Here is an 8,863-nt window from a genome sequence, read left to right on the forward strand (position 1 = left end):
CCCATTAAAATAGTTCAGTTTTGTCTTTAATGTCAAAGTAGTTATATTTAATTTTGTTTCTTTGTTAAGTTAATTTAGAAAAATGTTTAGGGCAATTTTTTGTTTGTTAAATTAAAGTTTTAATTTTTTTAAGTGACGAACAAGCGACCAGCGGCCAACAGTGAGTTAACCACATGTTTAATCAATTTAGCCTCTCAAATCAACTCTTGACTTGTCTTGCCTTTAATAAAATCCATAGCTATAACACTTTAAGCATCACAATGTTAGTTAATAGGCTTGTTTGAGATGCGCCTTGCCTCGCCTGAAATAAAGGTGAGACTAGGCGGCTGCAGTGAGGGGAGGAGTGAAAAAAGAGCAGGCAAGCCGGACAGTTCTCTCCTGTCGTAGTGGATCAGACACTTGAGAGATCAGTTGCAGATATCGTGGGATTCACACTTGTGCGCTCTGTTGCTGATAAACTGGATGTCATTTAAGTTCTGTTGCTTTTATATGAAAATAAATATTATGAACAAGACACCCAAAGTTTTTGTTATTTATTTCCATTCGAAAGACCTGTTGTAGTAAGTTCGTAATGTGAGGAAGGAAGAGGACACGGGGGTCGGCAGGACGATTGATGCTTCTTTATTTATTCTCTGTACTCAAGGCACACTCAATAGTGTGGAGATACTGTCACTACTCGATCTGTACCGGAAACATGATTTGTTCTGCGCATGCGCGAAAATGTTTCCACTTCCTGTTTGACATGGCAAAGCAATTTACGGCAGTTATTTGAATTACTACCACTCGATCCGTACCGCGATAGTTTTTTATTTATTGCACAACTATAAATCAATACAAAATAAACAATAAAGAACAATGAATATGTGATTTTTGAAGAGTTGCTAATAATTGTTAATTGTTGTGTTTGTGTATTTGTCAGGAGATGGCGCTATAGTTCACATTTTGGAAGAGTTGTTGCACCTGTTGTTGCAACTTTCTTGTCCTCATGCTTACCTGGATTTAAACATTACATTAATCATAAGCAAATACTTTGCAGTTAGGTTTGAAATTAAGGTAGGTAGGCCTATCTTGCTTTGTCAATATAATATTTACCCATCATACAAATAAAATTTAAGACATCATCCAGCTCTTTACTTTCCTTAGTGACAGAAATATTACACAGTTGGTGAAATACAAGCGCTAATAATTTCCCATAAACCTTAATTGAATAATCACTAACAGTGAAGTTCCTTAAAAACTGATTTGTAGCCTACATTTAACATCTAGGATATCAAACCCTTGTAAAACTAGTTGAGGGATATTCAAATGCAAACTACAATATGCTTTATAAGATGTAACCAAAAAACAACTAATTAGCAGCAAGTCTGTAAGCTTAGTTGTTTTGATGCTTTTATACCATATAGCCTAGTTAAATAAAATCTTTATAAGAATCTAAGTCTTCACATTTACGAGACCTCACTTGGAAAATACAAATGTAGACTATATATTCCAAGGTTATTATTATGTGGCACTAATTACATTGATTAAATAGTTTACACTTGCTTGACCCCATTTGGGAAATTCAGATGTTTTTGTTTGCATTCAATATTTCATTTTTTAAATGAAAAATTTCATTTTTTCTACTTCAACATACGTGTCTACAATATAAAGATACAATATATGTCTGCATTTAAGAAACACACGGGACAATTTATTTATATAAAAAAAAATGTTTCCTGAGATGGATCCCTTGGCTCCTTTTGTGGAGTGGAAGATGAGTCTGTCCCTCACCTTTTTGGGATTGTTTTCATGTAGTTACTTTTTTTTTTTTTTTGAAGAAATTTAGTTTGTTTGTACGTATTTCTATCTTAGACAATTTTTATTTGGAATTTAAGGATGTCCCATTTGTATTTTTTTTGTATAACTCTGACAATAGTCTTAAAGACAAGTTTTTTTTTTTTTCTTATAGATCTATTTATTTTTCTAGCTACGTTTTTTTTAAAACACAAGTGCAGATTTTTTTGTCTGTTAAACCTTTCTTTATTATTTTTTTGTAAAGATCTGAAATGTAATTTAGATACTGTCTTTTCTTCAAGCAATGCCAAAGCTTTAAAGTCCTCGATGCGGTGCAAGAAGTATATATAACTTTTTATAATGTAAAAAGGGAAAAAAAGGCATTGGCATATTTTCCACTGTCTCACTCTCTTGAACCTAATTTAGGCATGTCACCCCTGGCTCAATGTTGCTGTTGTTGTTTTTTTGTGTGCTTTTTTTTATAGTTTCCTTTTATATATAGTTTTCTTTTTTATTATTTAATTATGTATTTGTTTGTTTAATTCATTTTGCTGCCTCGGTCTATTGTTTATATTTGTTTTGTTGTTGTTGAATCCTTTTTGAACTGTGGCTGTTTGCTTTTGTATTTGTTCAAATAAAAAAATTATAATATTTTTTATTTTTTTTTAAGTGACACCGTTGTCGCAAAAAACTTTGGCGATGACAGGAAGTGACGGCAAAAGTACGTTTTCGCGCATGCGCAGAACAAATCGTGTTGCCGGTACGGATCGAGTAGTGACAGAACGTTACGTTACCAAACATTTGTTATAACCGTAGTAAATATAAGTAAAGTTTAACGTTTAAATACCGGTACAAATTACTACTGTATTGATATAAAAAAAAATACAAATAACGTTACACATAACGTTATTGATGGCCAACGGACCTTTTCACTGACGTAATGACGCAATGACGTGCACTGAATCTGCGCAGAACCGATCACCGGTGATCAGCGCGAGATGCATGCCGGTTAGAAATGTGTCCGAGGGCGGACAAATAACAAAAACTTTGGGTGTCTTGTTCAAAATATTTATAATCATATAAAAGCAACAGAACTTAAATGACATCCAGTTTATCAGCAACAGAGCGCACAAGTGTGAATCCCGCGATATCCGCGACTGATCTCGCAGGTGTCTGATCCACTACGAGAGGAGAGAACTGTCCGGCTTGCCTGCTCTTTTTTCACTCCTCCCCTCACTGCAGCCGCCTAGTCTCGCCTTTATTTCAGGCAAAGCAAGGCGCATCTCAAACAAGCCTAATACAAGCCTCGATACGGAGCTCCGATGAGAGGTGCCTGACGTTCTCGACACACGCTTCGAAGCCTCGTTATCAGGCGTAACATCACTACCCCTAACACTGCACATTTTGCATGTCTCCCCAATCAAACACACCTGATTCAGGTCATCAGCTGATTAGTAGTGACTCAAAGACCTGAAATGGGTGTGCCAGTCAAAGGAGATATGCAAAATGTGTAGTGCTAGGGGGGCTCCAGGAATGTGGTTGGGAACCACTGGTTTAGTGTCTATGTGACATCTCTTATGTGGAGCCTCCATATCTAGACTATCTATATATATATCACTTAAGAATATCTTCTATACCTATGTATTCTATATTATATATCTATAAGTCTAACTTAGCCTATCTGAATGTGTCACTAGCCTATCTATAACTATCTGTCGCTGTCTATACCTATCAGTCAATATATCTCATTTAAATCTAGCCTACATAACTAAACAAAGTGCACTATAAATCTCACTTATATCACATAATGTATCTTCTCTCACAAAACCCATGAGGTGAAGATGGATTAACTTCACTTTTAAACTGTGGGAATGAGGTTCATTCAGATGTGTGACTGTGTGGTTTGTTCCCGCCCCTTTTAATCAAAGCAGTTTCGACAGACACACCTGATGAAACACTTCAGTGCTTCGTTTAGGCTCGGTGCAGCGTTTCGAAACATCTGCGCTTCGGGATCTCGACACAGTGTCAAAACGTCAGGTTCGCGTCAGCCATCCCTACTGTTTTGTTTGCCTTTTCGGACTGCTTTCCAGTGTATGACCTTTTGCGTGTTTTATGGACTACAACTTTAGATTACCGTTCAATAAATACTGCATTTAGATCTTCAACCCAACCTTCTGTCTCAGAGCAGTTTGTTACAGAAAACTTCACCCTGAATGACTGAGTGAAGAAGTTATATATAGGCAGAGGTAATAAGGTGATGAGAGACAGGTGTAAACAGTGAGTGCTAATGAGTCCTAGGCAAAGGATTATGGGTAATGTAGTTTGTGATGGAGTGACAGTCCGGGGTGTAGTGCCCTCTGGTGATCATGGGCACTCACACTGGTGAATTGTGACAGCTTGCAATGGCGTTCACAAATGAAACGAGCTAAACACATAAAAAAATAACATGCAGTTTGTCTTATACCTTACACCTCCGCAAAAAAATAGCCTATAAATCAGATCTTCAATTCTCGCGGTAAAGCCTATATTTAACGGAGTTCATAGCAACGAAAGCAAAAGAATCAAGATGCATTTTATTCAGCAGCTCATTTCAAATTCAATGAATAACCGCAATATGAGAGAGCAACCTAAGCACTGGTAAGATCATTTATTCATTTTGATCGAAGATCATTGTGTTTTTGAGCATCTATGACTTTTTAAATGTATGGCCATTTGCGTTGGCTTGCTTTACTCATTTGCGGCAATGCATGTTGCAGTAGCACCATCATATCTATCTGACCACAACATAACACGCTTTCACACACGTTTATTTTTTAACCATTTGCGAGGAGTAAAATGTACACATGTGGTTTAAACAACCAGATACATTTACACTTGTCCGGTTTTGTATGAAATGCTCTCAGACCACCTTCTGAATTGGTTTTTTTGGGTAATCGGAATTAAATACGCCTAGAAAGAATCTCGGAAGGCATTTAAGCCTACTCCTGGTCATTTTGCAATCAGATAGATAGGCCTACCTGGTCAGAGAAAACGAATGAAGGAACCAGTTGTGAAAAGGCCATAAGAGAGGCAAGAGAGGCAATCTTATTAGTTAACGGTTAATAATCGATTAATTAGCATCGGTTGTCGGTCGGGAAAATTAACCGAAATGAGCATCCCTACTTCCATGTCAATATGCAAGTTTAATTCTTAATTAGTTTAATAAAACTTAATTTGCATGGTATCCCACAAGTAAAAACAAAACAAAAACAACCGAGATAAGAAAAAAAACAGATGGCATGATTGGCGGAGTGACTATCTCTGCTCTTGACAGCACCGCCCTGTCCGACTGAACACCACCCAGCAGCCACAGAAGCGGGCATGAGGAATGTGAATGAGAGGTGGGGAGAGTGGAGACGGCCGCAACATGGGGCAGTTGCAACATTGCTTATTTATCAGGAATGAGCTAGAGGGATGATACTCATACTAGAAATGCTCATATAGCCCCTCTACCTTTCTGGAAGAAAGAAGCCACATGCAATTCCTCCTGCAAAAAATACTTTTTAAAGTTTTTTTTTTTTTTTTTGTCATTCTGTCTAAACTGTTTGCATGAAGCATTATAAAGTTACATACTTTTAATCAGTGTATTCTAAACTTCTAAACCATGTGTCAAAGCTATTGTGTAATAGCTTTATAGGCAATAAATATAGGCAAGTTTTATCATAGCTATCAGTGCTGTTGCATCTGTTCCCTATGACAACAATTAATGTAAGCTATATAACCAGTATTTTAGAGTAGTTAGTGTAAAAAGTAATTAATTACTAACTACCCATTACATCTTTCAATAGCCACCAGGTAAATCCCCTTTTTTAAGCAAATACTGTCAGACTTGGCCACAATGTAGGTAATTAACCAAAAAATGGTTGTTACTTGTTACCTGGAAATAGGTATAGTCTTTAATTTAACTTAGTGAAGATCCTGTATGTGTACAAATAAAATAAAGAAATTGCAATATGATGTTAAATGAATAATTTTTATTAGATTTTAAATGAAAATGAAAAAATGCCACCTCGGGAAACTGCCCGGTCCGCCCGTGTGCCTAAAACCGCTTCTGTATATACAGCATTTATTTCAATAGATCCTCATAAATACTACACACTGCACCTTTAACACTAGGCCTGCGTCTGGTTGGGACACTGTCACACAAGTGTTTTAACCACTCTATATATTATAATGATGTGTCACTGGGTCTGCAGGAAACAGGAAGTAGACCTGCATAAAGTTGGCAGCTGGCAAACCAATGGAAAAGGAATCAACAAATGCGCTGGTGATCACCAGACCTGGGGCCTATATATCAATGAAACTAACTATTATAATCATAACTTTTACTTGCATTGACCTATACAATTTTTTTTTCTGTAAGTTGTCCTCTTTCATAGACAGGTCTTTTCTTTGTGCTGTGTAAATTTGTTCAAATACTTAATATCTTTCAATCAAGATGAAATTCATGTTCAATCATCTGCAGAAGAGAGAAATTAATCTCATTGCTTCTCTTGTGAGAAGTGAATCTCAGTTCTACTAATCCACAGCGTGTTATTGGCTGTTCACTACTGATGTCACAGCTAAACGTCGGAACTCGGGATCAAAGCCTGAGTCGACAGAGAAAGCTGATGATCAGCATCATGGTACCAACAAAGCCTGAATAGATCGGTTTGGTTTTGTCAACTCAATACTAATCCTGTAACCCTGAGTTTGTTAAACTACCATCATGGTACAGGCCCCTGGACTGTGGTGTTTAATTTGTCTCACCTTTCCATTTGAATGCATTTTGGATTCACCATCTCATTAATTTTATATACACAGTTGCACACTTGCACAAGGACTATCAATACACTGGGACTCATTCTGACTGTTTTAGGGTCGGGTTTTAGGGATTAGGCCTATATATGCTTTTAACTGTGTTGTTTTAATTCTCTTGTGAACATTGTAAATACACTTTTGGTTTTTCACTTTACAACTGTTGTTTGTATCATCTTTTTAAACACTTCAAAACCTCACACAGTATTATTTGACCCAATTTTAATTCAAGTGACATCTTCCAGTAAGACTGGTTGCTACATGGTCATACAGCTGATTACAAGAATAGAACAGGCCACAGTAACTGTGAATATTCTGTCCACATGACATATTCATTAATACAGTGTATATACAACTGTTCATTCAGGGGGAAATTAATCGTCAACTACTCAAATGTACACAACTGAAGATTTTTGCTAAAAACATGGCGAAAAAAAAAACTGTTATTGAGCTCATGGCAAATAAAGACATCTGGTATCTGGTATGTTTGCATTCAGTTTACAAACTGAGATAAAATACAAAATAAAAAATCTGTACATTAGTTTGTTCTTTATCAAATGGAAAAAGGAAAAAAACAACTATATTCCTCAACAAAAATCATGAATAATTTGTAAATATGTCTAAGAAAGATGATCCTGGCTTCAATATTTTAAGAGTTAAGATTTGTTTAACTGATATTTTAAACCAGCGGTAAAATAAAGCATAGACAACAGGATTCATGCCTGAGTTAGCATATAATGTCCATAACAGAAATGTCACTGGAGACGAAGAGATCACTGTACTATTTGTAAAAGAAAAGATATAGTATGGAATAAAGCAGAGCAGATAAGCTGTCACAATGATTCCTAATGTCAGAGCAGCTTTGCTCTCAGATTTCCTCATCACTGAACCTTCAGTTACGTGTTTTCCACCCTTCATCAGAGCGTTTATAACTTTCACCTGTTGATGTGCAACATAAAATATCCTCAAATATAAAGTTATGATCACAGTCAGAGAAAACAAGAAAGAAAAGAACAGGTCAATGACTGTCCATGAGATATGTATTAGTAAATAGCACTTTCCATAGCACATGTCTGTTCCTTGAGAACTTTCAAAATATTTGCCGCTAACCACATAGACAATGTTGTAAGCAGAGGAGAAAAACCAGCAGAGACAGATGCTTATTAAGGTTCTAGTTGTGGTTATTTTATGTGGGTACAGTAAAGGGTGACACACAGCCACATAACGATCAACAGCTATTAAAACTAAATTACTGAGAGATGTTGAGAGGAGCAGAGCCATGATTATCATAAACAGGTCACACAAAGTTTCTCCAAAGTACCAACATGTCTCAATCAACTTGATGGCATCCACAGGCATCACAATAAGTCCAATAAGCATGTCGGCCACAGCCAGAGAGAGAATAATCAGATTGGTTGGAGTGTGAAGCTTCTTGAAGTGAGAGATGGAGATGATCACCAGCAGGTTCAGAAACACAGTCCATGCTGACAGCAATGAAAAAAACACATACATGATATTGTATTCATGTCTGGTGCGTTTTCCCTTGATACATGATGAGTTGATGGCAGGAAAGCAGTACTGAGTCTCATGATCCTCTGTCTCATAGGCCATGCGTGAGGAGTTTGTTGTGCTCTCCTTACTGTCCTTTCATTTATATATTTGGATCAGCTGGACCAACCCATCTATCTCTCTAATGCTGCCTAGTAACAACCAGATTTTTTTTTTAGTTTGAGAACCACGGCAAAGTTTTGTACTCTAATACTGTACTGTAATACTTCCTGTATAATAACTGTCCTGTTCTGTATACACTCAAAGCTTATAGGGGCTCCCAGAAGTTATCCCAATTCCTTGATGACGTCTGAGGTATGTCAAACATGACCGACTGAAAGGAAACTGCAGCATAGCCACTGATCAGAGTTTTTCTTGGGTCAAATATGGTCTTCAGTGGTGGCAGACAAACACGGCCATCCACATACAATGGTACAAAGTACCCAACCCACGTCAATTGTAAGCCTAGCAATGACAATAAATCCGAAATACAAGTATATAATCAGGTTTTTAATATTAACTTATCCTATTTATTTCAGATCAGATCAGACAATAAAACAAACTATTTTGATTTTAAAAATCTGCATAATTATGTAAAAAGTCTTAGATTTGATCAATGATAATATCTGATCAAAGATTAAATATTTGTTTAAATGTGTATGTGATAGCTTAGCCTAGAAATCTAGAAGCACCCTAGCGGCAGCAA

At 36.5% G+C, this 8,863-nt stretch overlaps 1 pseudogene; it reads right to left on the reverse strand.

Moving 5' to 3' along the window:
• Positions 1-7,206: 7,206 nt before the first annotated feature.
• LOC137062641 (trace amine-associated receptor 13c-like) lies at positions 7,207-8,260 on the reverse strand (annotated as a pseudogene).
• Positions 8,261-8,863: the final 603 nt, after the last annotated feature.

The sequence above is a fragment of the Pseudorasbora parva genome, chromosome 23 (genome assembly GCF_024679245.1).
Source record: "Pseudorasbora parva isolate DD20220531a chromosome 23, ASM2467924v1, whole genome shotgun sequence".
NCBI lineage: Eukaryota > Metazoa > Chordata > Actinopteri > Cypriniformes > Gobionidae > Pseudorasbora > Pseudorasbora parva.